The sequence below is a fragment of the Fistularia commersonii genome, chromosome 3 (genome assembly GCF_037954325.1).
Source record: "Fistularia commersonii isolate RoL2024-O1a breed Wild chromosome 3, RoL_Fcom_v1.0, whole genome shotgun sequence".
NCBI lineage: Eukaryota > Metazoa > Chordata > Actinopteri > Syngnathiformes > Fistulariidae > Fistularia > Fistularia commersonii.
The window spans coordinates 13105385-13133112 of NC_141286.1; the positions used below are offsets into that span (position 1 = coordinate 13105385).

At 41.4% G+C, this 27728-nt stretch overlaps 1 protein-coding gene across 5 annotated transcripts in view; it reads right to left on the reverse strand.

Annotated features, from left to right (window-relative positions):
- Nucleotides 1-27728, reverse strand: part of znf536 (zinc finger protein 536) — a 274619-nt gene that overhangs the window by 200020 nt on the left and 46871 nt on the right. For 3 of the 5 annotated variants that reach the window (XM_086143682.1, XM_086143680.1, XM_086143681.1), the window contains exon 3: nt 2031-2127. The exons of the other annotated variants lie outside the window; for them this stretch is intronic. The gene's annotated coding sequence lies outside the window, so the exon portion shown is untranslated. The remainder of the gene's footprint in view (nt 1-2030; nt 2128-27728) is intronic. 5 annotated transcript variants of the gene reach the window in all.

Here is a 27728-nt window from a genome sequence, read left to right on the forward strand (position 1 = left end):
GCGGTCGGGGGGAATGAGGGGGGAGAGAATTGTTGATGTCCAGCAGCAACACTTTAATATCAAACAGAATAAATAGTTGCCATGGAGCCAGTTGTTAGCAACCAACAGACCCCAATGTTCATCCGCACCTTGGCTAGATATTCCTGAAACGCCGGCGAAGGCATTTCCACAGCCTGAATAGAAATAGCTAATAGTTGAACTAACCTTGTGGCGGGGCTCCAGGCCTGGGTCCCACAGGCCTGCGGGGGGGGGGAGGGGGATTCCACTTCTGGCTCCCGAGGGTCACAGGACCCTAACTCACTTTCATCGGGATACCCTTGAAACACTAAGTCGCGAACGTTACATAACCCTGTGGCGCTTCTTGGCCCCAGACTAAAGGAAGAGGGGAAGAGATAAGAGGCACCCAGCTTGACAGACAGACTAACCCGACTATAACGGATAAGTGATGGGATTAAAGAGGGAATTATCTGTTGATATGACCATGCAGTTCTTCTGTACGTATATAGCGGACGTCCGTGTGTGTGTGTGTGTGTGTGTGTGTGTGTGTGTGTGCGCGTGTGTGTCATTATCATCATCATCCTCATCATTATCAGGACCGTCATCATCACGCCACCGGAACAGCTGCATCCCTGCACTCCGTCCAGCAAGGACACACTTACCGGAGTTGATTTGATCTAATTACTTTTACATTAAAAGTACAGAGAATGAAAGCCTATCCTTTTCTTGCCAACAAACATATCGACATGCATTTTCTGTCTGCTAAAGACAGAAAGCTATTATCAAAAGTAAGACAGTGATTGAAAGCATGAGACTCGTTTGTAGATAATTTTTCTGGATTATCCCAGGACGTCTCTGACAAACAAACGGAAATCGAAGTATGTTTCTTGCCATTTCAATTGTGATTTTTGTTTCATTTTTTTTTTCTTACATCAAGTATTCCATCAATCATTTAACACAATGACTGTCTCATTCAAGTGCAGTGTCACCATAGGTTAATATAGAAAAATTGTAAAATGATATATATATATAAATAACATACGTGTGTTATGTGTGTTAATATAAATGTTATACATTTTGAGAAACAAGAAAGGAATATTAAAGTACATCTAAAACATTTTTGACTTTTTATCTGTACTTTTTCCCCCCCTCTTTCTCCATGTGTGTTTGATGACCAGAGAACTGATCAGCTGGTAAGCAGGTTTTCCGTGACACGTGGGAACACTGAACTGCACATGTCATACGTACGCAAGTGCAGGAGACATATCCAGATCGATTCAATCTTATGCAGCTAAGAGTCATCAGCGAAAAATGCCCTGTTTTCCTTTGCAAATATTGAAACTTTACATTATTGTTTTAGCGAGTTCTGAGCTAATATTTTCTCTACATTTTTTTTATGGAAAAACAGAGTTTCCAGTAAGAGGGATATTTGTTAGCAATTTACCAGAAAAAACGAAAATATCAGTATCTGTGGTGTGTCTAGCAGAAGCAGGAAAGTTGAGAAAAGAACTAACACGTTTGTGCCGTTTTTTTTTTTTTTTTTTGCTTATCTTGTTGGCTTGCTTGTATTTTTTTTCCTAATGTTGATGCACAGCTACTATCAATGGCAATTTGATCATTTTCTTGGTAGAAAAGTGTATTTTTCCACAAAACCCCTCCAAACTAGGACTTGGACGGCATTTTGGTGCCTTTTAATATAATCCGTTTTTAAATGGTTGAATTGAATATTCTGTGTGTTAAAATATCAGCTAAATGTGACAGCAAAATACAGAATGTTTGTAATTTTAAGGTACCTGTTTAGTTCTGTGTTGTAAATAATCAAATCCTGTGAAAAGTGTGTCAGGTTGCTACAAATCCCGTCACCTGCTGCATGACACCCCCCAGCACCTTTTCCAATAACCAGATTTACCCTTAGATCTTCCCCTTGCTCATCAACAGTGTAAAACACTTCTACTTTCTGTTACAACTACTACTACTTGACCCCAACCTCTTCCCTCCCTGTCCCTCCCTCTCGGTTGAAAGTCCTGAGTCACCTCAGACGGTGTGTGTGGGGGAGGGGGAGCGTCTCGGACAGCGCTGCTTGTTCAGCCCCGTTAAGCTTCGGCTCTGGTCTGCACTGATCAGGGAGCCCTGAGACACACACACACACACACACACACACACACACACACACACACACACACAAACATACAGAGATAGCGGGGGAGAGAGAGAGAGAGAAAGAGAGAGAGAGAGAGAGAGGATAAGGAAATGCTGCCACTGCTGTCCCCCACTCCTCCCCCCACCCCCCTTCCAACATCACACCCCTTGGGCAGGGGCTTCCCCCTTGAACAGAGGAGGGGAAGGTTAGTTGACTGCTGACTGAGCAGTCCCTCATCCCACTGTCCGCAACCTGTGGGTGCTGATTTTGTGGAAAAAAATGAATAAAGTAATGGCTGAATAAAGATTTTGTATGTTTGCATGGAGGACAAATAACATACAGGGAGTAAACATTATGGTGCTAATCAGGGACAATGTGCACATTTTTAGGTTATGTATTAATAACACAGAAAAACAATAAATTCCCGAAACACCCTAAATTCTATAGCTACATATGATTATGAAGATAGATAGACAGATAGACAGATAGACAGATAGACAGATAGATAGATAGATAGATAGATAGATAGATAGATAGATAGATAGATAGATAGATAGATAGATAGATAGATAGATAGATAGATAGATAGATAGATAGATAGATAGATAGATAGATAGATAGATAGACATATTCTGTAACAAATCAATGCAATTCATGTGTTGAACAGGTTGTATTAGGTTAGCCGCCGGTGTTTTCCATGGGAGTAATTGAGAGAGACGCTCCACAAAAAATACGCTGTGACAGAAATCCACTCGGATTCTACTATGAATTATTAAAACATTCCCTTTCTGTGATTTCTATTATATGTACAGTTTCTGTTTTTTTAAGGAGAAAATAAACACAAAAGCGACAAATAAAGGGAAATTGAATCACAGAGGGGATCCGACAGTCTTGACACTGTGAGAAGATTACATTCTGCATCCACTGCCTTGCAAAGCAAAACCGTGATTTGTTTTCATTTGTAATAAGTAAAATAATCTAGCGGTGCAGTCAGCACAATCGCTTGTTAAGATTGCTAGAAATATGATAATGTCTTAAAAACAAGCCACTCTATCTAGCTGGAAATCTACTTGTTAAGGGATTCTGGCTCATATTAAGTTAAATCAAATAAATAACACTGAGGAGAAAGCTCATTTCACTTAACTCAGAAAAGAAATTAGACATAAATTTGAACAGATATTCCTAGCTTTTTGCTCTAATAGTAATAAGTAAAATTAAATTCTAGCTGCTCTTGTTTAACATAAGACTAGATCTCTTTGCCACTATTATCTAAGAAAGTTATGAAATCTTTTTTCCATAAAATCAAGATTCTTTAAAACAAAAACAATCTGAATCATATGATTTATGACAAAAGAACACAAGGACACTGGAATATAAATACAACACAATTGCTCAAAAGTGAAGCGTTTTAGTTTGATGTTTAGCTTGATGATTACAATGGCAATTATCATGGTAATTGTGTAATAATTAGTTATATATTGAATACACAGTACAAGGTTGTGGGAAAATCAACTTATTTAGGTGATAATCCCTGTCTCTCCAATGAACCTGCTGCATGTTTTTGGACTGGGGGAGGAAAGCAAAGAACCTGGAGGAAACCCACACAGACACGAGGAGTGCTTGCAAACTCCACACAGAAAGGCCCCCTGTTGGAATAGAACGAGGTTACTTCCAACTGTGAGGCGGAATCGCTAAACATTGCATCATCATGCACCAGTCTAACAATTTAAATCATTTCAAGTCTGATATTCTAAATGTAATCACTGGTCTCATGTAATCCATATGAGCCTCCTTGCAAACTGAGACTATGTTATTATTCTTTTTTTTTTTTTTCAATTACCTGCAATTTCAAGAGTTTCACCTTAAAAGCATCAAACAAACACAAATGAATAATAAACAAATAAATAAATAAATAGATAAATAAATAAATAAAAAGTATAGGAATCAGGCTCCACTGGCAATGTGCAGCATTTCATGCGGCAGATATCCAGGTCATTAAGCAACATTTTGACACCTGTTATTTACTACCCAAAGCAGTTTCCCACCTCGTTTAATCAGACTTTAGGTGAAGCTGCTGACTCAGAGAGCAACCTTCTTTCTCTGTTTATGTTTATCTCTTCGCTTCCATTCTCTGCTTAGTTAGACACATTTTAGAAAAAAAATGTCTATTTTACTTGTGTCTAGAGCTGCCAGAGAAATCAAATGGCTAAAGCAAAGTGGATTCCTTGCAGTGAAAAGACACTTTTGTTGGTGGTGGAGGGGGGCATGAGGGGTAAGGAGCCTCGGTTCACACCAATTTTGTTGTAAAAAGTAAAATGACTGCAATCAAAAAAAACAAACATAATCTGTTACAAATTACTGAATTGCAACTGAAATCAAATCCTGCGGTCATGAAATCGTACTCTTTTTGTGGCAGAGTAAAGGGTTCCTCATCATTGGTGAGATAAGTACCTTTTATTTATTCATCTATTTGTTAATTTATTTATTTACTCATTCATTTATTTCACTTGGAAATCCAAAACCTCTAGGCCTCTATTTCTAAACATGTCTCAGGTTTCAAAACTCCTCTTTAAATGCCATATTTTTGAGTTTTATTTTTCGTTTGTTTGTTTTCTTATAGAATAACTTAAAGCTCTTTATCACAAAACCCATTTCTTTACAAGGATTGACAGATAACCTTTTTTTTTTCTTCTCATTTTCATCCAACCATTTGTTTCTCAACTTAAGAAATGCAAATATTTTGTCTCACAGGTGAGGTTCATTCTGAGTGCTACCATGACTGTTGAGAATGTCAGCTTATTCTGAGGCAACAAATCTTATTTTATTGACAAAGAAAATAGCGGAATACAAAAAAGAGGTGTGGATCTGTATTTAGCCTAAGTACCCAAGTGGGGACATTGTGAATACTTTTATTTTAAACTGCTTAACTATGATTTGTTGTCTTCATTAATAGAGTGTAGTTAGTGCTTCGTAGAGGCCAAAAATATGGTGTTGAAAAAAAAGGAACTAGTATCAGGGTACCGCGCTGTACTATTATCATGACCAATGCTATAGTTCTAAGCTCTAAACATCAGTACTTGGATGTAAATTAACATAGATCTCAGTAGATGAAGTAGTGGATACAAAGTCCAATGGTATTTATCAGGGAAATCCCATCTGAGGATATCTGGGGTTCACCCAGCCCCTCCCCTTCGGTGGACCACACATGGCAGTGCAGAGGTAGTTTTTATGAAATAAACATTCTGATGGTTTTGTGTAAGTTTTACACACAAACATAGACCTGTTATGCCTGTATGAGGACAAATCTGTTACCTTCGGTTCTCGCGGGAATGGAAGCAAGACGCAGCCTAACACTGGTTCTCTTTAAAGTGGGGGATTCAAGCGGAGGGGGTAGATGGGAACATAAGGGAAAGGAGAAGCATGAATGTTAAGTGGTGACAGCTGTGTTTAACTCTAACACACATACACACACACACACACACACACAAATAAATGTTTGCACGTATCAGCTGTCCTGTTAAAAGGAAGCTGGATGTCAGACCCCCCCCCACCTGACGTCAGTGTGTGTAACCTGCGCCGGACACCAACACACACCAAATCTCTGAGCATCCACTAATGTGGACTTTCTGTTTCTCCTCTTTCCGACACTTCCCACCCACTTCTCTCTCTCCCTCACACACACACACACACACACACACACACACACACACATACACATTCACTCTCTCTGTCACACACAGACACACACACACACACACACACTCTCTCACACACAGACAAACACACACACACATACACACATAAGGGGATAAGTCATGAGGAAATTGATGCCCATGTTTTGTGCGACCACCTGTTCATCCTGGATACAAGTCTGAGAGCCCAGTAAGAGTTAAACCTTCTTTGTGGGTGGGAGCCAGGACTGTGTGTGTGCATGACTTCATACATGCATGCAGGCATGTGTGTTTATTTGTGTTTGTATGTTTGTGTGTGTGTGTGTGTGTGTGTGCGTGTGTGTGTGTGTGTGTGTGTGTGTGTGCGCGCACGTATTGCCAACGCCCCATCTGAAACGTGCCCCCATGAGTGGCAGACTGGCTCAGGCTGTCCGGCTGGGAGGGAACAGAGCCCACTGCTGCTGGACCACCTCCACACACACACACACACCCACACCCACACACACACACACACACACACACACACACACACACTAAAACACACCTAATAATCTCATGCGCATCTCACAGGGTGCATCTTTCTGCTTCATTGCTCCTTCCAAATACCTGCTCTGAAAGGAAAAGAGAATGATACTCAGGGAATTCATGAATATTTGTGTGATTGAAATATTTGCAAAGCAAAAAACGGCACTATAATGCACATGACAATGTATCTCTAAAATGGAGTTCCCATGTTAATGAGCAAAATTAAAAATTCCAATCCAAAACAATAGATATGAATAAAAACTGCTGTTTAGTGCCACTCAAAGCTCTGTGTTTACAATGCAGAGTTTTAGATTGTATCATCAATTAGCCCCTCCTCCTGTCAGCCACTGTCCAGCAGTCCTTTGCCCAAACCACATCCTAAAGCTCTCAAGCAGTGCGTTTTATGTTGAGCCATTAAACGTTTGCACGCTGTATAACCCCTCAGTCCCTGACTGTAAGTCAAAGGTCACCCATAAGCAGGAGCCTGTTTCTTCCTGAGCTTCAACACACGGGGCGGTAAAATGTAATTTTATGAAGTTCCATGTTAAAACACTGGATTAGCTAAGGAATGCTGGTGCTTGTCTCTCCCCAGTTTTAGTAACATAAACCCGGGGAATGTTTCCATGCTCAGAGCGAAACATCCAGAGCCCAACAGAGAAGTTTGTTTTTGTCTTTTATTTTTAATGGCAGACTGAAGCAGGAGTGTTTGTTTTATGCTCATAAAAGAAAACGTAGCTTCCCAAAAATGATAGCACGTACAAAGCGACAGGTAATCGATGCAATGGTTGCCAGGGGGGAAGTATTTAACCACAGGGATGTCCATGTCTGTCAGAATACCTTTAATTCATTAATTCATTAGCCATACAATTTATCATCTAGTCAGAGTTGCTGGGGTTACTGGAACCCATCCCATCTGGCATTGGGAGAGAGGTAGGGTTCACTCTCAACCCATCACCAGTCAACCACAAGGCCACATGTAGAGACAAACAAGTTGCACAGTTGCATAGTGAAATACGCAACTGAAAACGATAATTGAGCAACAGAAAGAAAGTTTGGAGTGAGCGAGATATTCGTGAGCGACTGGCGAAAAGCAGAGGATACTCTAACTGCAATGAAGAAAACAAAACAAGCTAATCGCGTGCTAGAAGCTAGATGGCCACAGCAAGAGGAACTACTTCACAAATGGGTGCTTGAACACGATGCTGCCAGGAGAGGCTTGTCAACGGTGCAGCTACGTCTCCAGACCCAGGTAACTGCCAAGGCGATGAATATGAATGACTTTACAGGAGGACCTTCTTGGTGTTACCGTTTTATGTGACACAACCTCCTCTCTATCAGAGCACGGACAACAACGTCCCAAAAACAGCCACGCAGAAGAGGAAGCGGCGCGTGGCTAACCTCCGGAGTTGGCGGAGTTGCTAAGAAATGACACAGAGGATGAAAAATTCAATGGATTAATTGATATGGAGTGAGATAGAGAGTTTGGTAAACTTGTAAGGACCCTGCGGTACTGTTTAGAGGAATGTTCAGAGTTCTGTGATTTCCACCTGGCTGTAAATGTGTTTTGGGGTGCGAGAGAGCAAGGAGGCGAGATGGGAGGAGAGAGCGTAGTAAGGGGAAGATTGAGTGGAGCTGCTGTTGCTTAATTGTTATAACTATTCAAATAAAGATACGGTTTAACCAGCAAATTGTCATCTTTGGCCATATCCGCTTGGGCATTACACTGCAACTTGCCTTTCAAGGTGAAATGTCTGTCCTTGGTCTCTGATATTATCAAATAAATTTCCCCCAAAAATCAGAGTTATAGTCCAGTGCAACTTATATATGATTTTTCCTTCTTCATTATGCATTTTTTTGGCTGGTGTGACTTATACTCTGGAGCTACTTATAGTCCGGGAAAAACGGTATTTGTAAAAATCACACATCTTAATCTCTAGACCTGCCTCCTTAAATTAAATATTACCGTTTCCAGTGTCAAACCCCAAATATAAATCATCTGACATGTTGCATGAAGCTCCAATATTCAAGACTTACAACAAGAGCATTTAGACCCGGAGGAGGACTTTAAATGATAATCCTTTTTTTAAGCTAACACCACCCGTATACGTAGTCACTTTATTTACAGGTCCAAAAGTTTCACATTAAATACCCATATCCTGACCCTACAGTAGACTCAGGTCTTTGAAACCAGCAGAGCAACAACACAGCTACCAGCCTCTGCTTTGCCCCAAAAACAACAAAAAATCACCTCCCAGGGAGGCAAAGAGAGGGAGTAAAAGGAGGGAAAACAAAAAATGCAATGTTCTCTTTTAAACAAAAAAAAGAGGGGGGGGGGGATATTTTAAGGGGGCAATGAATTTCGTGGAGCTGAATAGGATGTTGCTACATGTTTTACTAAAGGAAATATAATGGCAGACTATTATTAGATCACATTAATCACGAGTGTGCCAAAGGCAGTGACAGCCGCGCTGAAAAGGATTGAAAACGCTGGTAATGGATATAAATTACCCATTGTGTGATAAAAGGATTTTTTTTCATTAAGAAGGTAAAAAAGAAATAAAACAGTGTGAGAGAGCCACTAGGTGCACATACTTGCATGTATATATTGAAGTGTCCTATGTGTAATAATACAGGGGTTATCGATGGGGGATTATAATTTTTTTTGAAGAATCCGATAGCAACAGTGAGGCTTTATATTAAAGGTGACAGAAAGGAGGAAAGAATTAAAAAGAGATTAAATTGGTTTGTAGTGATGGGGATGAAAGGAGGGAGGGACAAGAGAAGGGGGCCTGTTTCGACAGGGGTCTCTTGGGCTTTTGGCACGGTGATAAGGAGTCGCATCTCCCATGCGCCGTTATTTATCGCTGACTTGGCTCGCAAACAAAAGATCAATAATTTTGAGCAAATCTAATGTTGTCCTCGCCGCTAATGCGCTCGTCCATCACATCTGCCATCTCCAGCAAGGAGATGGACTGATTCCCTGTTTATTTGGAGATCAAATGCAATTATGGCTCTAATAACAGAAGCCCCCCCACACACAACCACGCATAAAAGCGTGAATATGGATTGTGCCCATGTATATGTATACGCCATATGCGTGCGACCACAAAGGTGTGTGAAAATGATTATATATCTATTGGATGGGCACCGCTTTCCAGCATCAATCTTCATTTCTTCCTCAGACCTTGCTTTTGAAATATGGTGCATGTCAGCAGTCCCGTAGCCCGACATCGTGGGAGGCATGCTGGTATCCGTCAAGAGCCGACGTCGAGGGGTTCAAGCCGGTGGCAGCGAAATGAACTGACAGCATATTCTTCACTGACAACTAGCCCTGGGTGAGACACTTTGAAGCCACCTGAAGTCAATCAGGCCCGAACCCAGGCAGGATTTTCATTTCATCTCCGTCCGTTTAGTCATTCAAGATGTGCTTGATTTATCTGTTGGCACGGCCTGCGGGAGCTCAGAGCTGTTGTTATCAGCATTGTGTGAGCCGGTTCACGAACATGGATGAGCAATTAGGGGTGAAAACAAATAAAAAATGGATGAATGTTGTTTTAGAAACTCATTTGGCATAATAAGGAGTTGCTCGATCGTACTCTCAAAAAAGTTTGTTAGAAGCCACATCTGAACTTTTAATACATCAGTACAATAAAAAAAAAAAAAAAAAAACACTATTACTGCAGGTGCATGGAGAGATGTCCATGCTGATGTATGTATGTATGCATGTATCTGTCTGTCTGTCTATCTAGCCATTCATGAAATTAAAGTAGTCCTATAGTAATATATGAACATGCATCCGTCTAATACAGATGCAGTTATCAATACGTTTAGGATATTTTTTTTGTACACATCACCATATCCTTTACATACAAATACACAATAAGTGTGTGAAATGTATCTTTTTTTTCAACATAAGAGGGGGCAAAATTATTTAAGACAACATGAAATGCAATATTTACCGCCGTCAGGAGGTTTGAGCATGCATTCTATCACAAAAGTAAATTTCTGTGTTTCATTTTAATCATCCATTCAAAAGGACTTGTTTGTACTTGAAATTGTCGATGTGTGGTGGATACTAAGGGGTATGGCCTCTCATCCCATAGGACATGGGGCTGTGGGTTGTGGTTTAGGTTGAGGGGGATTGTGGTCAATGTAAGTTAACAGTGAAGTTATTGTTTGGTGCTTGTTAAATGAAGTTTGAACTTGTCCACGGCTCTGCCATCATTCCTCACAGCACCACATTGGTGACTCCGATGATGTATGCGACTTGACTTGCACAGCCAAATTTGTCCACAGCAGCAGTTCGGCTACCTGAGCTCTAGCAGAGCATTTCAGTCTCCCGGTTTCAGCATGTGGAAGCACTGTTCCACCTGCGCAAAATTTTTTCAGACGAATCCAGGTACTTTTTGGTCATTGTGGTGCTGGACCAGCAGTCCACAAGGCGAGCCATGCAGCTTTTGCGTGAACCCCTGCAGCACGGTAGATACGCTGCTCTCTCAGGACTTCTCCCTCAGAGGTACAGACTGCTGTGGAGTGGGCAAACAGGCTGCATTACCTGTCCGGTTTGGGGCGACAGGTCAGCTGTGATTGACAACATGCTGTTGCTACTGGGATCCAACAATGGCAGGTTCCTTTTCCTGCTTTTTTTCCCAACTAACTCCCGGTATCTGGCCATCGTGACTGCTAGGGTCTAGCGGAGGAAGCCAACTGCATCCTGGCAGCTAGCTGTCCAGAGCATGACACAGAGGGAACCAGCCTTTGTTTTTTCCACCAGCGCTTCAGCAGCAAGGAACAGCGCTAGGTCAAGCTGTGCTCCTTCAAGGCGGCAAGGAGATCCAGGGCCAGCGCTCGGGTGGCAGCTGTGGACACCAGCGGACACACCCAAGTGCTGATCATCAGAGACTGGAGGCGGGGAATGCGGAATGCAGAATGCAGAATGCAGAATGCAGAATGCAGAATGCAGAATGCAGAATGCAGAATGGCTCGCGGAAAAGCCTATTCCCCCTAGCAGCGGCCCACTACTGAGCACTGCTAAAAAGTCCTCTATTCTGACTTTCGGCACAAGGTCGGTGTCTTTTGGGTCGGCGTGTCCCCATCATCAGCGTAGACTTTCTGTGCGTCCGCTTGTGAATGTTGCCGAACCGCTGTTGAATCAATACTATGTCTTTCACCACCTATCCTTGTGAGATGGATTTGTACCCACGTTTGCTGGTGGATTTCCTCTTGCTAACAATGCCCACATGGTGTGGAGCACTACATCCCCATAGTGGGACCGCCTGTTTTCGCACAGGCGTGGCATTTTGACTTGGTCAGGCTAGTTACTGCTAAAAAGTAGTTCACCACCATGCAGCATCTGGGCATCGTGAGGCGATCAGATCCGTGCTTCACATGATGACAGGTCATGCCGCCTCATGGCGCGTCACGACCCAATCCCCTACATCCAGGGTTTCTCAGAGTGACTGTTGGACGCAACCATCTTTTCCAAGGTGGACCTAGTGTGTCCAAGACTGCCGTGATCACCCTATTTGGGTTTTCAAGTTCCTGAACATGCCTTTCAACTTGAAAGGAGCTCCTCAGACCTTTCAGAGGCTCATGGACTCAGTGCTGCGTGACCTTGCTTTTGTTTTTGTCTATCTCAACGACAAACTGCCAGCCAGTCCATTGGCTGTTGAGCAGCTGGAGCACCTGATACAAGTTTTCCATCATTTGGATGAACATGGCCTCATAGTCAAGCTGCCCAAGTGTCAGCCAGGACTGCCGGTGAATGACATCTTGTGGCATTTATATTTCGCCTTGGTCAAGGCATTGCTGGAGTTCTTGGGCATGGTGAATTCCCACTTGCGCTGCTCAACTCCTTCAGACATTTTACGGGGCTTTGCAGTCCCAGCAGGTGACTGACACAATCGACTGGACTCCAGAATAGGTCCAGGCTTTTGTCGGGGCTAAGTGTGGCCTGGCACACGCAGCCCTTTTCACCCATCCTGCACCGTTTTTTGTTTTGAACTCAATATTTATTTAGTTTTTCTTAATAAAATCCACCGTTTTATCTAGACTTTTACATTGCAAATGGATTGTGCTTGCAGCCAATCTTTGACGGAGGAGGCAGTGGCAGGTGTTAGTTGCTAAGCTCCTTCCCTTCGCCCTGGGTGAGGTGTGAGGTGCAACACAATGACAAAGGTCAATCGGCCCTCGGCACCCACCCGCTGATGTGTCAAACTGCCGAATGTGCCCCTGAGGCACAGGAAAAAGGAAATGGACGAAGGAAACAATTGAGGCAAAGATGCTGTGAATGGGAGATTAAATCAACTGATCAACAGTCATTTGGCAGACACTTTTATCCAAAGCAACTTACAGCAGAGATGCTAGGGATTGAACACAGGACCTCATACATGCGAAGCATGCGCTCTATCACTGAGCTACATGTTCACAGAGCAGCTACCTCAGTTATTAACAGTTACCTCATTCAAAGTGATAATGAAGGAAGAAATGTGTAGAGACTTCAATTAAATGTGGTGGCAGAAGGATGGATTTTTTTTTGTTTTTTCTTTGTTTGTTTGTTTTACCACCACATGTAAAATTATCTGAATGTGTTTGTGTGTGTCTTCCTCTCCAATCCATTGCTTAGCCAGCCCGCCGTCCACAAAAACCCACTTAATAACATATAATTAGCAACATCAGCATCTAATATTTGTCATGCTGGGAGTTAATAAAAGGACAACACAGTTAGATGAAAAAAAAAGAAAAAATTCAAAAACCACAGTAATTTATTCATCTGTATATAAATCTACTTCTGGATTTTTTTTTTTTTCATGGTTTATATATTTATTCATTTATTCATTCATCAATTCATTAATTTATTCATTTTATCCTTTAAATTTGTATTTTTCAAAATCTATAAGTCTGTTTATTTATTTCTTTATTATTATTTTTTGGGGGGGTAAGGGCTGAGCCAAATGCCAGAACTGATTTCGGTCAACAATTCACATATTGGCTAAAAATGTGAAAGTAAAAAACATTAAAATATTTATTTATAAAATTGGGCTCAATGAATTGGTTTACCAATCTTATTTTCAAGCTATAAAAAGCAGACCATGATGATTTTGACATGCATATAGTAACCCACCATCCACAGAAAACAACTAAAGATAATATAATCAGCAACATAAGAGTCTAACACTTGCCATAGTGACAGTTAATAAATGAATTACACCGTTTCATTTAAATAAAAAAATAAAAAAAAATCTGTCGGTATTTTTCGGTGGTCATGACTGCTATTACATGAAACCTATTCTCCATCAGGCTCCTGCACAATAAGTGTTGCTTCTGGAGGGCGGAGGTAGTATACACTTCAGCTACAGTAGGTCAGGACCTTGGCGAGTGAATCGGTAAAAGCTCGACATAAGGCGGAGGAGCAGGGAGGCTCGCCATGACCCGCCACTGCCTCAATCACCTCCTAATTCTCTCGGTTCTGTCGCTCTCTCTCTCGTTTGTCTCTCGCTGTGTGTTCCCTCCGGCTGTTCACATACCCAGACACCTTACAAGCATGGCACGCTTCCGAGGTGTGCTGTGCTAAGTCAGGGCGCAGCAAAAGGTCAATGAGCCGAGCCTGGAGAGCCAGAGGGGCGTCAGAGGCAATGCGCTGGTTCTACGTGTCTTACTGAGCCTTTTGTGAATGGAGCAAATGCTGCTTGTTGGTGATCGGCAAGAATAACAGAAAAGCAACGATTAATGTCCAGTTATTCAGTCTGTCAGTTTTTGAATTTTTATTTTAAAGCTCCAAAACACACAGAGGTAGAAACCTTGTTTACACTGTGAAACAATCACTGGCATCTGCAGAGGCACAGCAGAGTGAAAGATATAATTTTCATAAAACTGTGTGTACATTTCTCAAAATGACAGCAGAGATAAAACACCGACTTTCTGAGTGACTGCTTACTAAATCAAACATCTAATTATGTTATTAGTTCATAATGTTTACTGTAAAGTAATCGGGATTCAACATAGCAGGAACAAAAATTATCATATGTCTATCTATCTATCTATCTATCTATCTATCTATCTATCTATCTATCTATCTATCTATCTATCTATCTATCTATCTATCTATCTATCTATCTATCTATCCATCTATCAACTTCTGGAAAATAAATAAAATAAGTAAAATTATACATATTCATTTTCTTTTAGGTGAAAATTTAAAGTAAAGGCTACAAATGGGCATCTATAAAAATAAATATAAAAGGTATGAATACATTTGGCCTGATTTAACTCATCAAACACAGCTTACAATGGGTTTGAAATGCATTCATAACCTATCATCCACTTCATTTTACACATGTATGTATATATATATGTATATATGTTTGTATGTATGGATGGATGTATGGATGGATGTATGGATGGATGGATGGATGGATGGATGGAGGGATGGACGCATGGATGAGTTTTATGATCTTAAAATCTTAGATACCTTCTGTCATTCCACAATAACACCCTTTGATATGGAAAAGAGATGTCACCAACATTAGGAAGACCCTCGGAGAAGGATCCCACCACCAGGAATTTAGGTGACATTCATAGCAAGCTCCAATGGCTTCTCACAAGAAGCACCACTCTGGATGGGGCTCGCTGGTTCCTTATCTAACTGTGTCCCCAACCTTCTTTCATAAAAAGAGGCGACAAAGCAGACAGAGGCAAATAATATTTCAGCAGCCCCTTTGGGCTTATAACTTATCATTTGGTTGCTTTGAATGATGATTGAAATAAAACACATGCGCTTTGACAGATCAGTCATTCAAGAGTCAGCATATAAAATACTTAAAGATACAGAAAGCATTTAGATTTTTAATGAATTACATATAGTACTGTAGTTTCATCAGTATCACAATGTGTTTCAATAGGCATGAATTGTGATCTGAAAAAGTTATGCAGTGTACTCCAAGAAAAAAGTAAAAAACAACAGTACATGGTTTATATATTTGTACTAATGGTGTCACACTACTGCTGAATTATTCCCTCTGTCATCATATTGCTTCAATTACTACCAAGATTAGTGTTGGTTTTTTTTTTTGTTTTGTTTTTTGTTATTTTTCCACACAAATCAAAATCAAAAATTCTCCAACGTAAAAATCCATTGATCAATTCCAACTAGAGCTGATATAAAGAGATTTGAAACAACTCTGTCCATAACAATGAGTTTTGTGATGGACTAAATTTATAGCTTGAGGAGATCATAGATTTACTCACACTGAGACATATTTATCTGACAGACGCCAAAATAAGGTGTTCCCTGGACACTACCATTAGGCTTAGAACCACCTCACAAAAAACTCACTCAACTTTTTTACGTCTATAAGTAAGAAAATATTCATTTAAAGCAAACACTGAACTCCGTGGCAAGAAATTGGCTTTGGGTTTAAAACCACATGTTTCACATTAGCGCAGTTGACACTTGACTCGGAGAGACACATATGCATACAGATCTGTTTCAAGGGGTTATATTTTGAACATTTTAAACTGTATTGCGAGTAGCAGTTAGCAGTTAGAATAAAATAGTTTTTTTGTCAGCTTTGCTTTACAGGTGTAAAAAAAGTAGTGACACAGGACAGCAGGAACAAAAACTATCTCTCTCTCTCTCTCTCTCTCTCTCTCTCTCTCTCTCTCTCTCTCCCTATCTATCTATCTATCTATCTATCTATCTATCTATCTATCTATCTATCTATCTGTATGTGTGTATGTATGTATATAGATGATATAGATGTGGATGTAGATGGGAAATAATTGTAGATGGGATGTAGATGGGAAATTGTGTAGTTATATGCATATGATCACATTTCCATACATTTTAAGTCCCATTCACAATGAGAGAGCCTTAATGGAAGCTGTGTTTTGTGAGGTGCATATCGGCGAGGTTGTTATAAATAACCCACAAATTCATGCACAGATCATCACTTAGACATATTTTTACCCTTCCCCTGTTTAATTGACGTCCATTTATAAGTGGTAAAAATGCAAATGCACAAAGGCAAATGTGGTGTTAATGACATAGCTGTACACTCATCAGTTCTCTGGAACAGAACTGACACGGGTTGGTGCACACGCACACACAACACACACAGGATCGCTCATAACATACATACACACATAGGAAAAACAGGTATACAAGCATGTAAACAGGCCCTGTGATTCAGCCAAAGAGAAGGAACACATTCGACACATTTTCATCAGCTATCGTGTTTCCGCACCCACCAAGAAAGTCACCCAAAATGCAAAAGTTAAATTCTGTCACCGAGAAATGATTCGGCTGTAATGGCCACCTTCCATATTGTCGTAATCATTATTGTCACTGACAGAGTCGCTGTCATCATCAATGGCATCATTTGTAATCATCGAGCCCTTCACAGGCCATATTTTTCTACAATGAAGAGGCAGTCGATGGTGATGAAGCACAGTGCATCTGTGGCAGCATGGAGACATGGTACATGAGGTCTGTGGGCGGGCCATCCTGAGCTGACACACCAAACCTGTCCAATGCCTGAATTCCACTGGATGTGAGTGCTTAGTTTTCTTGTAGTTAGTACAATTACCGCAATTTGCGGACTATAAGCTGCTACTTTTTTAACACACTTTGAACACTGCAGATTAACAACGATGATACCTAAATATTGTAGCGAGACACGAATGTTGGGGTTTATGTTGATGCTTGTTTTCTGTGTGATTTTTGGGTTGCTGAGAATGATGTGGCTGTGGTTTGGGGTGCAAAAAATTCTGGGATATTTTACCTGGACTTGAGCGGCAACAGTTAGTTATATTGCAGGCTGTTGGGCGTGGCTGTGGCCAACAATAGCTATTGCTCATTAAACAGACGTTTTACCGTCACCCTGATGTTTCCCTAACTAAAACGCCACAATATTTAGCCTTGTCACATCAGACAAATGGGAGTGCGCAGGAGGAAGATGAGGATAGCAATCAGCTGAAGTAGGACAAAGCAGCGATAGAAAATGGATGGATAGATGGACTTTTTTCTCTGTTTTTCATTATTAATCTTTTTCATCTGCCATGTTACTCCCACTGTTTGGGAAAAAAAAGCATTTCCAGTACATATTTTTTGATGTTAATGGTAAGTATTTAATGACAAATTTAAAAAAAAAAAAAGGTTTCTGTGTAAATATCTCATGTTACAATGCGGAAAGCTGTAGGTTATAGACAAGTGCAGTCGAAATATGTACAAATATTTATTCATTTTTAGCCAGTGCTGCTTATATTGAGGTGTGCTCAACAGTCCTGAAAAAACAAAAATTATATAATAGGCTCGTTATTATATTGTTGTTTCTCAACATTGATGATGTTGGTGGTTATTATTATCATTCATTCATCATCAATACAGCTTTTTCTGTGCTCAGGGTCATTACAGGGCTCAAATGGAAGGACTAGACCAGGGGTCAGCAACCTTTGCCATTCAAAGAGCCATTTGAACCCGCTTCCCCACGGTAGAGAAAACTGTTAGGATCTGGGGTTATCAGTCTTTGCAGTTCTCCTCCAGAGACCTTGTCACGTATGTGCAGGAGGGTGGACTCTAGCAGGTGTGCAATGCACACGGATCATCAGGCCTTGTCAGGCTGAGGTTATGAGGAGCCTGCTGCCAGTCCTTTGGGACCAGATTGTTGGTCCAGAGTGGGTACCTCCACATGGATCACTCTCCCGTATTCCATTCATTTCGCCTGGGTGGATCTTCATCATCTCCAAAATAAGACCTATTATCTCCTTACCGTTCCCAAGTTCTCCCTCATCATTGTATGCTAGCAGCCCATCCCCACGCGGGCTTCTTTCCAAATCCAGAATTCTAGATCTTGCAAATTCCTCGCAAGCTCCTGAGATCTATGACTCGTGACTCCAACTGCCTTTCCTCGCAAGCTCCGAGTTCCTGAGACTTCGATCGCTCCCTTGTAAATAAATCACTTAAAACGCCTTACCTCTTCAGGGTTTTTGTATTTGGGTCAGGTACTTAAACAATCATGGCAAACACTGGGAGCCTCAACCCTTTTGACATTTAAAATAAATTAACACGGCATAACTTTTTTTTGCATTTATGCTATGTATAAACAAAATGTGTTAGCTTTTTTTTCTTTAAAATCAATGAATAACTGCAGAGAAAAAAAAAAAAAAAAAACTTAAATTATCAACCAGAAACAAACCAAAAATGCCCTCCTCTCTCTGTGTGTCATCCTTTTACTTGTGTGTGCATAGCTTATTAGGAGTGACAAAAATATTTTAACTCACTTTGTTTAGATGTTACAAAATCACTGATCTTCAAATTTAATACTACATTTTAATAAATAGACAAAATAAAATACCTTAATTAAATACCTTATTTTCAAAAGCCACAGGGAGCATCAGGGGGATCAAAGAAATACATTCGGCTCCAGAGCTGTGGGTTGCTGAGCCCTGGACTAGACACTTAGTTACTGTGTCATAATCATCATTTTTATTTGTAGTAGAAACAGTTTTGTTATTTTTTTGTTTTTTTTTTACTCATTTAAATGCTCATGATGTCTGATAACTTGGAAAAGCACATTTTGAGAGAAATTGGGAACACTGTTTTTCAACACAATTAACAAGAAGTTTTAAATTCCAATAATAAAAATATATTTAAAGGGACATGTCAACGATGCTGCATCCCTCTCTATAAACTCTTGGCTAAACAATAATATCCAGTGCAGCTTTGGTTTTGCGAAATAACAGAAAAGTAGCACGTACCCCATGTTTTCTCAAAATATGGAAATGTTTGGAGTATAAAATATTCTTATGTTCAAATGTCAAAACTCGCACTGACAATGCAGCTCACAAAATTTAATCAAGGACAAATCAACTTTCAAAAATGTCCTTGTACATGCATCTGGTCAGTTACAAAACCTGCAAAAAATGCTGTTCACTAGTATATTTTCTCACTTTTTAAACAAATAAAAGTCCCTCTCAAAAAATTTGCATATTGTGATAAAGTTCATTATTTTCCATAATGTAATGATAAAAATTAAACTTTCATATATTTTAGATTCATTGCACACCAACTGATAAATTTCAGGTCTTTTATTGTTTTAATACTGATGATTTTGGCATATAGCTCATGAAAACCCCAAATTCCTATCTCAAAAAATTAGCATATCATGAAAAGGTACTCTAAACAAGCTATTAACCTAATCATCCGAATCAACTAATTAACTCTAAACACCTGCAAAAGATTCCTGAGGCTTTTAAAAACTCCCAGCCTGGCTCATTACTCAAAACCGCAATCATGGGTAAGACTGCGGACCTGACTGCTGTCCAGAAGGGCATCATTGACACCCTCAAGCAAGAGGGTAAGGCACAGAAAGAAATCGCTGATCGAATAGGCTGTTTCAGTAGTGCTGGAACAAGGCACCTCAGTGGGACGTCTGGGGGAAGGAAAAAGTGTGGCAGAAAACGCTGCACAACCAGAAGAGGTGACCGGACACTGAGGAAGATTGTGGAGAAGGGCTGATTCCAGACCTTGAGGGAGCTGTGGAAGCAGTGGCTGAGTCTGGAGTAGAAGCATCCAGAGCCACCGTGCACAGGCGTGTGCAGGAAATGGGCTACAGGGGCTGCATTCCCCAAGTCAAGCCATTTTTGAACCAGGAACAGTGGCAGAAGCGCCTGACCTGGGCTACAGAGAAGTAGCACTGGACTGTTGCTCAGTGGTCCAAAGTACTTTTTTCGGATGAAAGCAAATTTTGCATGTCATTCGGAAATCAAGGTGTCAGAGGCTGGAGGAAGACTGGTGAGAAGGAAATGCCAAAATGCCCAAAGTCCAGTGTCAAGTACCCACAGTCGGTGATGCTCTGGGGTGCCATGTCAGCTGCTGGTGTTGGTCCACTGTGTTTTATCAAGGGCAGAGTCAATGCAGCTACTTATCAGGAGTTTTGGAGCACTTTATGCTTCCATCTGCTGAAAAGCTTTACGGAGATGAAGATTTCATTTTTCAGCACGACCTGACACCTGCTGACAGTGCCAAAACCACTGGTAAATAGTTTACTGACCATGGTATTACTCTGCTCAACTGGCCTGCCAGCACTCCTGACCTGAACCCCATGGAGAATCTGTGGGATATTGTGAAGAGAAAGTTGAGAGACACCAGACCCAAAACTGTAGATGAGCTTAAGGCCACTATCAAAACATCCTGGGCCTCCATAACACCTCAGCAGTGCCACTGACTGATTGCTTCCATGCCACGACGCATTGAAGCAGTCATTTCTGCAAAAGGATTCCCGACCAAGTATTGAGTGCATAACTGAACATAATTACTTGAAGGTTGACTTATTGTATTAAAATCACTTTTTTTTTATTGGTCGGATGACATATGCTAATTTTTTGAGATAGGGATTTTTGTTTTTTCTTTACTTTTTTGCTAAATCATCAATATAAAAACAATAAAAGGCTTGAACTACTTCAGTTGCGTGTAATGAATCTAAAATATATGAAAGTTTAATTTTTATCATTACATTATGGAAAATAATGAACTTTATTACAATATGCTAATTTTTCAAGAAGGACCTGTATTTATCAAAGACACTAAACAGTGTTGCAAAAACGATTTAGAAAGTCTTATTTGATGCTTTTTACTTACTGGGGATCCCATATTGAGAAACTTAATCTTTCTTAAAACAGAACATCCAGAACCACTGGCGCCTTTCTTTCCCAAGTATGGCAGCCCAAATCAAGATGTAACAACTACATTTTTTTTTTGTTAATGCAATTTCTCCGGCATGCCGGAGGTCGTGGAGGAAATCCTCAGGCGTGTATAATCTACTTCCGACTGACAACGGCCGGCGTTTGGTGGCACTTGAACGCTCCAATATCGCCTATGGGATTTCGTTGCACTAAAGAGTCATGTCAAAGATCTCGACGACGTGCGACAGCCCCACCCGCCGCTGTCATGTGCCGTCTGCTCCCCTCTGCCACCCCACCCCGACCAGCCCCACCCCTCTCTTTTTCCTCGTTCGCTCGCTCCCCTGCTCTCTCGACTCTGGATTTGAGCCGGAGACTTCTTTCTCCCCCCGAGCGCTTTAACTTGTCATTGTTTAAACATACATATCAAAGCCGGGGTAAAGCCGAGGAAGGGTGATGGTGTTGGGGGGTTGGATGGCGGAGGGGGCGAGACAGATGTTTCGTTTATGCTTTTCTACTCAAGTACAATGATGCTTTTGGGAAGAAAAAAAGAGAGAAGGAAAGCGAGAGAGTGAGACATCCCTCTGCAATCCTTTCTCCCCTTGACTGGCAATACATCATTTGTATTGATGCAATATTAAATTTCAATATCGCATGTCAAAAGGTACAAAATGATAGATCATAGCCGAGCTAAATGAATTATTAAAGACCTACGCCGGCTGCGCTATCGGCTTCTCTTACAATCAGCTGTGTCAAAAGAGTGCAGTTGGTGAAACTGGCAGCGTTTCAAAGCTTTGTCGGTTTTCTTTCCAGCCGCATCCCGGCTTACTTAATCTAGCTTTCTGTCACTTATTAATGTTCCCGAGGAACCGAAAACCCGCAGATCTTTCCCTTCCAGTAATCACAGGCTCCTATTTATCCAGAAGAAAATTCTTAAAATGGCAAAAAAAAAAGCAGTCATGATGGTATTGAATATTAAAGAGCAGATAAGGGGAATGTTAAGAGCAGGGGAGGAAGGAGGGAAGTGGGGTCGAGATGGTTCCGTCTGATTTGTGGGATCTTTGTGAACCATGACACCGCGGGTTTATCTCTCTATTCTGCGTCTGATGGAGCGACCCAACGCTGCCACAATGACATGGAGGAGCACCGCAGCAGCCAAAGTATAAATTACTACTAGAGTCAAAGGTCAAATATCTGACACCTTGTCAAGTTGTGGTTGACAGGTGAAGGAAAGGAGAAGGGTGGGGGTTGGTCTGCACGCTGTCAAAAAGTAATTTTTATTTTTACTTAAGACAACAAGGAGCATTTTGCAACATAACAAGATGTTTTTGGGGTCTAAGAAAATACACAAAAGGCATCACCCAGGACTACAAGTAAAGTATCCAGAGACCACAAACACATGAAAAATTGAAATATAAAAAAAAACTTAAAATCAGTTGGTCAGTCAGACGATGACTGAAACAACAGCAAGAAATGTATAGCGTAAAAACAGACACAGGGTGAACATGCTCCACACAGAGAGGACCTCCTGTCGGAATTAAGGCTGTTAGATGGGAGCGATAACCACTCTGCTGCCCCACTAAACGAAATATCCCAGGTTACTTTCACCTTTTGATTTTTTTAACCAAAATGGACTTACAAGTAAAAGTTGGATGCAGTAATAAAAGTCAGTAATGACGGAAATGATTTATCTTATTTTATTTTATTTTATTTTATTTTATTTTTTATTAATTCATTTGTTTGTTCATTAGTTTTTTTGTCCATTTGTTCATTAGATCATTAATTCTCACATTTGTTTGTTTGTTTCTATCTTTCTTTTTATTGTTTTTTTTTTTGTTTCATTTTAGCAGTGTTTTTTGCTCGAGCACCATCTCTCATATTTCCCCACAACTGTGCCCCTTGCCATTTACTGCTCACTTGTTTTGTTCTGTCACCAAAGCTACCACACAACTACTTCTCCCAAACAGCCGAACATTTTAACCAGTAGCAGTTTGAATCAAAGAAAGAAAAAAACAACTCTGAGACAGACTGGTTAAAATCTCAAGCCATTTCTCTGACAATCCAGTACAGATTTAACAGTCCAATAAAAAGACTAAAGCTCTTCACTATCCTTGTTGAGGCTGCTGTTTCAAGCTTTTCATTGTCAGTCTTTCCCTGCTTCTGCATTTATAAAGACAGATTCACAAAAATAGAAGTCTGTTTGGCCAAGTACACCAGAATATACAGCTTTCTCTGTCTGTGGTAAAGAACAGACTACTGGTTTCTATCCAGAAAATTTCACAATGGAGTAGATTGGCAGGGGTTCTTATCAGAAACTACATTTTTTTTGTAGCTTTTAAAACAAATACAATATCAACAATTCCTATCTAACTGTATTGTTCAGTTGATTTAATTTACTTGTCATTTTTTATGATCTACTTTATTTAGTAAGTATTTATCAAGATAAAAGAATCTTGACCTTCATTGAGGTTTAATTCTCATTTAGAGTTATATTTTATTAATATAGTCTGGGATAAGATGTTGACATTATACTAACGGTTGGGTCAGTGGATTCAGGTCTAACTTCATGTCAGTCATCATTTGCAGAGTTTGAATTATTTCCTTGGGTTTGTGACTAATAGTATTTTCTAGTAATTTGGCTAGGAGGAGCTTGGGGTTGTAGACCCCCCGGGGGACAATTAGCATTTAAGTAAGACCGCATCAGGATCTCAGAGAACCCCAATGGTTATTCTCATTTCTTGTTCCCAACATCCACATATGCCGTGTCAACCAGGCATCCTGTGTTGGACACATGGCAAAGACTACTTTTGGTTTTTGAACTGTGGAGATAGAAAGATATGACACCACCTCATCATGGTGGAGGAGTTTGTGTGTCCCAGTGATCTCGGAAGCTATGTTGTCAAGGGCTTTATGCACCTGGTTGGGTCACCCAGAAAGATCCGGGTGAGGGACCAGAGAAAGTGTGCCTCAAGAACACCCAAAATGGGAAAAAACAGGAATGGACAGGAATGGTTTTCCCTTGCCTGGACTTGGGTCACTGGGGCCCTTCCCTGGTGCCTGGCCCAGGGCTGGGCCCGATGGTAAGTGACCAGGACTGCACTGTTGGACTCAACTGGGCTCAGTGCGATAGGCAATGTGGGTCCCCCTTCCCTGAGAGTCGCCATCCATAGGTGTTGGCCGCGGAGTACCATGGTGGGCCAATCTGCAGCTGCAGAAGCTGTCTTTAGGAATGTTGCTTTTTCTGGCGTGGAAGGACCCTGAGCTGGGGACCCTGAGCCTTCAGGTTGGGGGAAAGATTCTGACTGTTGTGTGTGCCTATGCAACCAGCACCAGTTCAGACTACCCACCCTTTTTGGGGTCCCTGGAGGGGCAGCGAGAGTGCACTGCTGTCAGGGACTCCCTCATCTCACAGGGGGACTTAAACTCTCAAGTGGGCAGTGACAGCAATACCTGGAAAGGTTTTAGTTGGAGGAACGGTCCCCATGAGCTGAACCCTAGTGGTGTTTTGTTGCTGGTGTTCTGAGGTCATCACGGACTGTCCATAATGAACACCATGTTCAGACATAAGTGCACATGTGCACCTAGCACCAGCACACCTTAGGTCACAGTTCAATGATCGACTTTGTGGTTGTATCATCTGACTTGAGGCCGCATGTTCTGGACACTAGGGTGAAGAGAGGGTTGGAGCAATCGACTGATCATCACCTGGTGGTGAGCTGACATTGGACATTGGAGACCCAAACACATTGTGAGGGTCTGTTGGGAATTAGGAACTCTGGTAGAGTCCCCTGTCAGACCCTGTCAGTTTAACTCCCACCACCGGCAAAGCTTCAACTACATCCCCAGGGAGGCGCGGGACATTGAGTCCAAGTGAGCCATGTTCCATGTCTTCAGCGTCATAGATCAGTGCCTATCGAGGTGGTAACCCCCAAACCCATTGGTGGACACCAGCTGCGAGGGATGCTATCAAGCTGAAGAAGGAGTCCTTCTGAGGCATTCTGGCCTGTGGAGCTCTTGAAGCAGCCAACAGTTACCGGCAGGCCAAGCAGCACACAGCTGTGGTAGTTGCCAGGCAAAACTCAAGTGTAGGAGGAGTTTGGTGAGGTCATGGAGCCTTTCGGAGGGCACCAAGGAGGTTCTGGTTCACCATCCTGCATTTCACAAGATTGTAGACACAGGAGGAAACAGTTAGCCGTCAACACTGTGTACAATGAAGATGGAGGCCTCCTGACCTCGAGCTGGGACATTGTGAATCCGTGGAAGGAATACTTCCAAGGTCTCATCAATCCTGACAACACGCCTTCCAATGAGGAAGCACAGTATGGGGATTCTAGGGTGGAGTTTGAAGTGTTCAAGGATGTCAGAATGCTCCTTGGTGGCAGGGTACAGGGGGTGGATGAGATCCACTCTGGGTTTATTAGGGCTGGATGTTGTTGGGCTGTCCTGGCTGACACATCTCTGCAGCATCACATGGAAGGTGGATTGACAGACTCTCTTTAAAAAGGGGTTTTGGAGGGTGTGCTCCAACTCCAGGAGTGCTCAGCCTCCCTGGAAAAATCCCCTTAAGACAAGCAATGTAGCTTTCATCCTAGCTGTAGAAAAGTGAACCAGCCCTACAACCTCAGTAGGGTCCTTGAGAGCGCATGGGAGTTTTCCCAACCAGTGTATGTATCTTTTGTGGACCTGGAGAAGGCATTTGACTGTGTCCCGTGGGAAATCCTGTGGATTGTGCTCTGATCCCAGATAATTGTTGGAAGATGGATGGATGGATAGATGGATGGATGGATAGATTGATGGAAAAAGTGTAAAAAGATAAAACAAAGATGAATTCTACAAGTGCCTGAACAATTATTAAATTAAAATTCAGACATGAGGCAAAGAAAAAAGTTTTTGTTCTAGTTCAGCTGACATCAGTGTATGAAGCAGAAATTGAACTACTGCATTTATATGAATATTAGTTGGTCAAATTCATCTAGGTTTAGTCTCTCTTGCATATAATTTTTTTTTTCTTCTTTCGGGTGACTTATTTTTGCATATGCTCCATAATCTCAATTCAAGAACAAAACAAGGACAGCACACAACATTTGATAAATGTTGTCAGTGACTGTGAGACAGATGCACCAGCTCAACATTTAAAGAGGCAGCTCCAGAGTTCAAAGTAGGGAATCCAAAAATTCATAGGTAGAGAAAGATTTAATTCCCAGGTGAAACTAAAATTCTTGCTGAAAGGAAAATGATACAGTGAAGAAATGTCTTTATTGCCACATACAATTATACACGGAGAACATCAGTGCAGCAGAGCATAACAACACTTCGACAGGATAGGAGTAACCGGGAACAAACCATGAATGTTCAGTTCTAAGGATGCTCTAACCCCCTGTGCCAGGCCCGCCAGAAATGAATTAAATCTGAAAGTGAAGGTTTGACTACATATGACTACAGCAGCTCAATGGGGACATTTTCCCTTATATAAAGAAGATTTTATTTATTTCGATACACAGGTTATGTCAATCACTGGTTGTATCTATCACAATGAATATTAACTTGAAAAAAAATGCATATGCTACATATACCCAATGCGCTTCACATTTACCCCAAACTAAGACTGATTTATAGCAATAAAGTTTTTACTTTGCAAAGTTGTTTTTCTTTTCTTTACATATCATTTAGCTTTCTCACAAAGATTGAACAATTCTGATCTAAAAAGGCATAATCTAATACATATACTATGTATATATGTGTGTGTGTGTGTGTGTGTGTGTGTATATATATATATATCTATATATATATATATATATATAGAGAGAGAGAGAGAGAGAGAGAGAGAGAGAGAGAGAGAGAGAGAGAGAGAGAGAGAGAGAGAGAGAGAGAGAGAGATGGCAATGATAAATGTAATTTACTGATTTTTAGACCTGCAATCTAGTCCTGACCACCAGGGTCCAAAAAGAGACCATTAATGGATCTTGTGCAAAAACTCATGGGGTAGCAGGATGAATCCTGTGGCGCCTGCACAAGTGTTAAATCTCCTGTGCATCTGCAACATCCTGAATCCCGCATCCCCTGAGTGGGGGTGGGGGTGAGGGTGGGGGTGGGAGGAGATTTTGGCTGCTGGGTCCACATTGCCAGTGCCGGTCAGGAGGTCTGGCGAGCCTCATTAAAGGTCACAGCCTCCATTTAGCTTCCGGATCCCATGCAAAAAAACAACATGGGGCCCCTCGTGTTAGCGTGCTAGCACCGGCTGGCAAAAATTCAATTTTCATCCCCCTTTTGTATCCGAGCCTGCTGTCTTGCCCTAACGATTCTCTCATCCTCCCACCCCACACCACACCCCCAGCCCCCACCTCAACTCCCACCCAACCACCCCCGCGTTCCTTCTCCCTTCAACAACACAACACAGTGGAGTCGTTAGGACCCTCTCTTCATTACTTCAAAAAACCAATCATTAGACACCAGAGTATATACGTAATTAGAAAATCACTTCCTTTGCAATCCCGGCTAAGTAGTTTACATACTGTAATTACAGGGACAAAATCAATTTTTAATCATTTCACTGATTGGGCTCATCAGCTCAGTAGGAACATTGTATCCTGCTTGTTGTGCGAAAGCAACATCTGGGCTAAAACAATTACCCTTTTGTGTTCCAGAGCAGCTCTGAAAATGCCTCGCCACTACTTCCCCCATGTCATGGACGCTCCCCCCAGCCGTCGCCAGCGCCG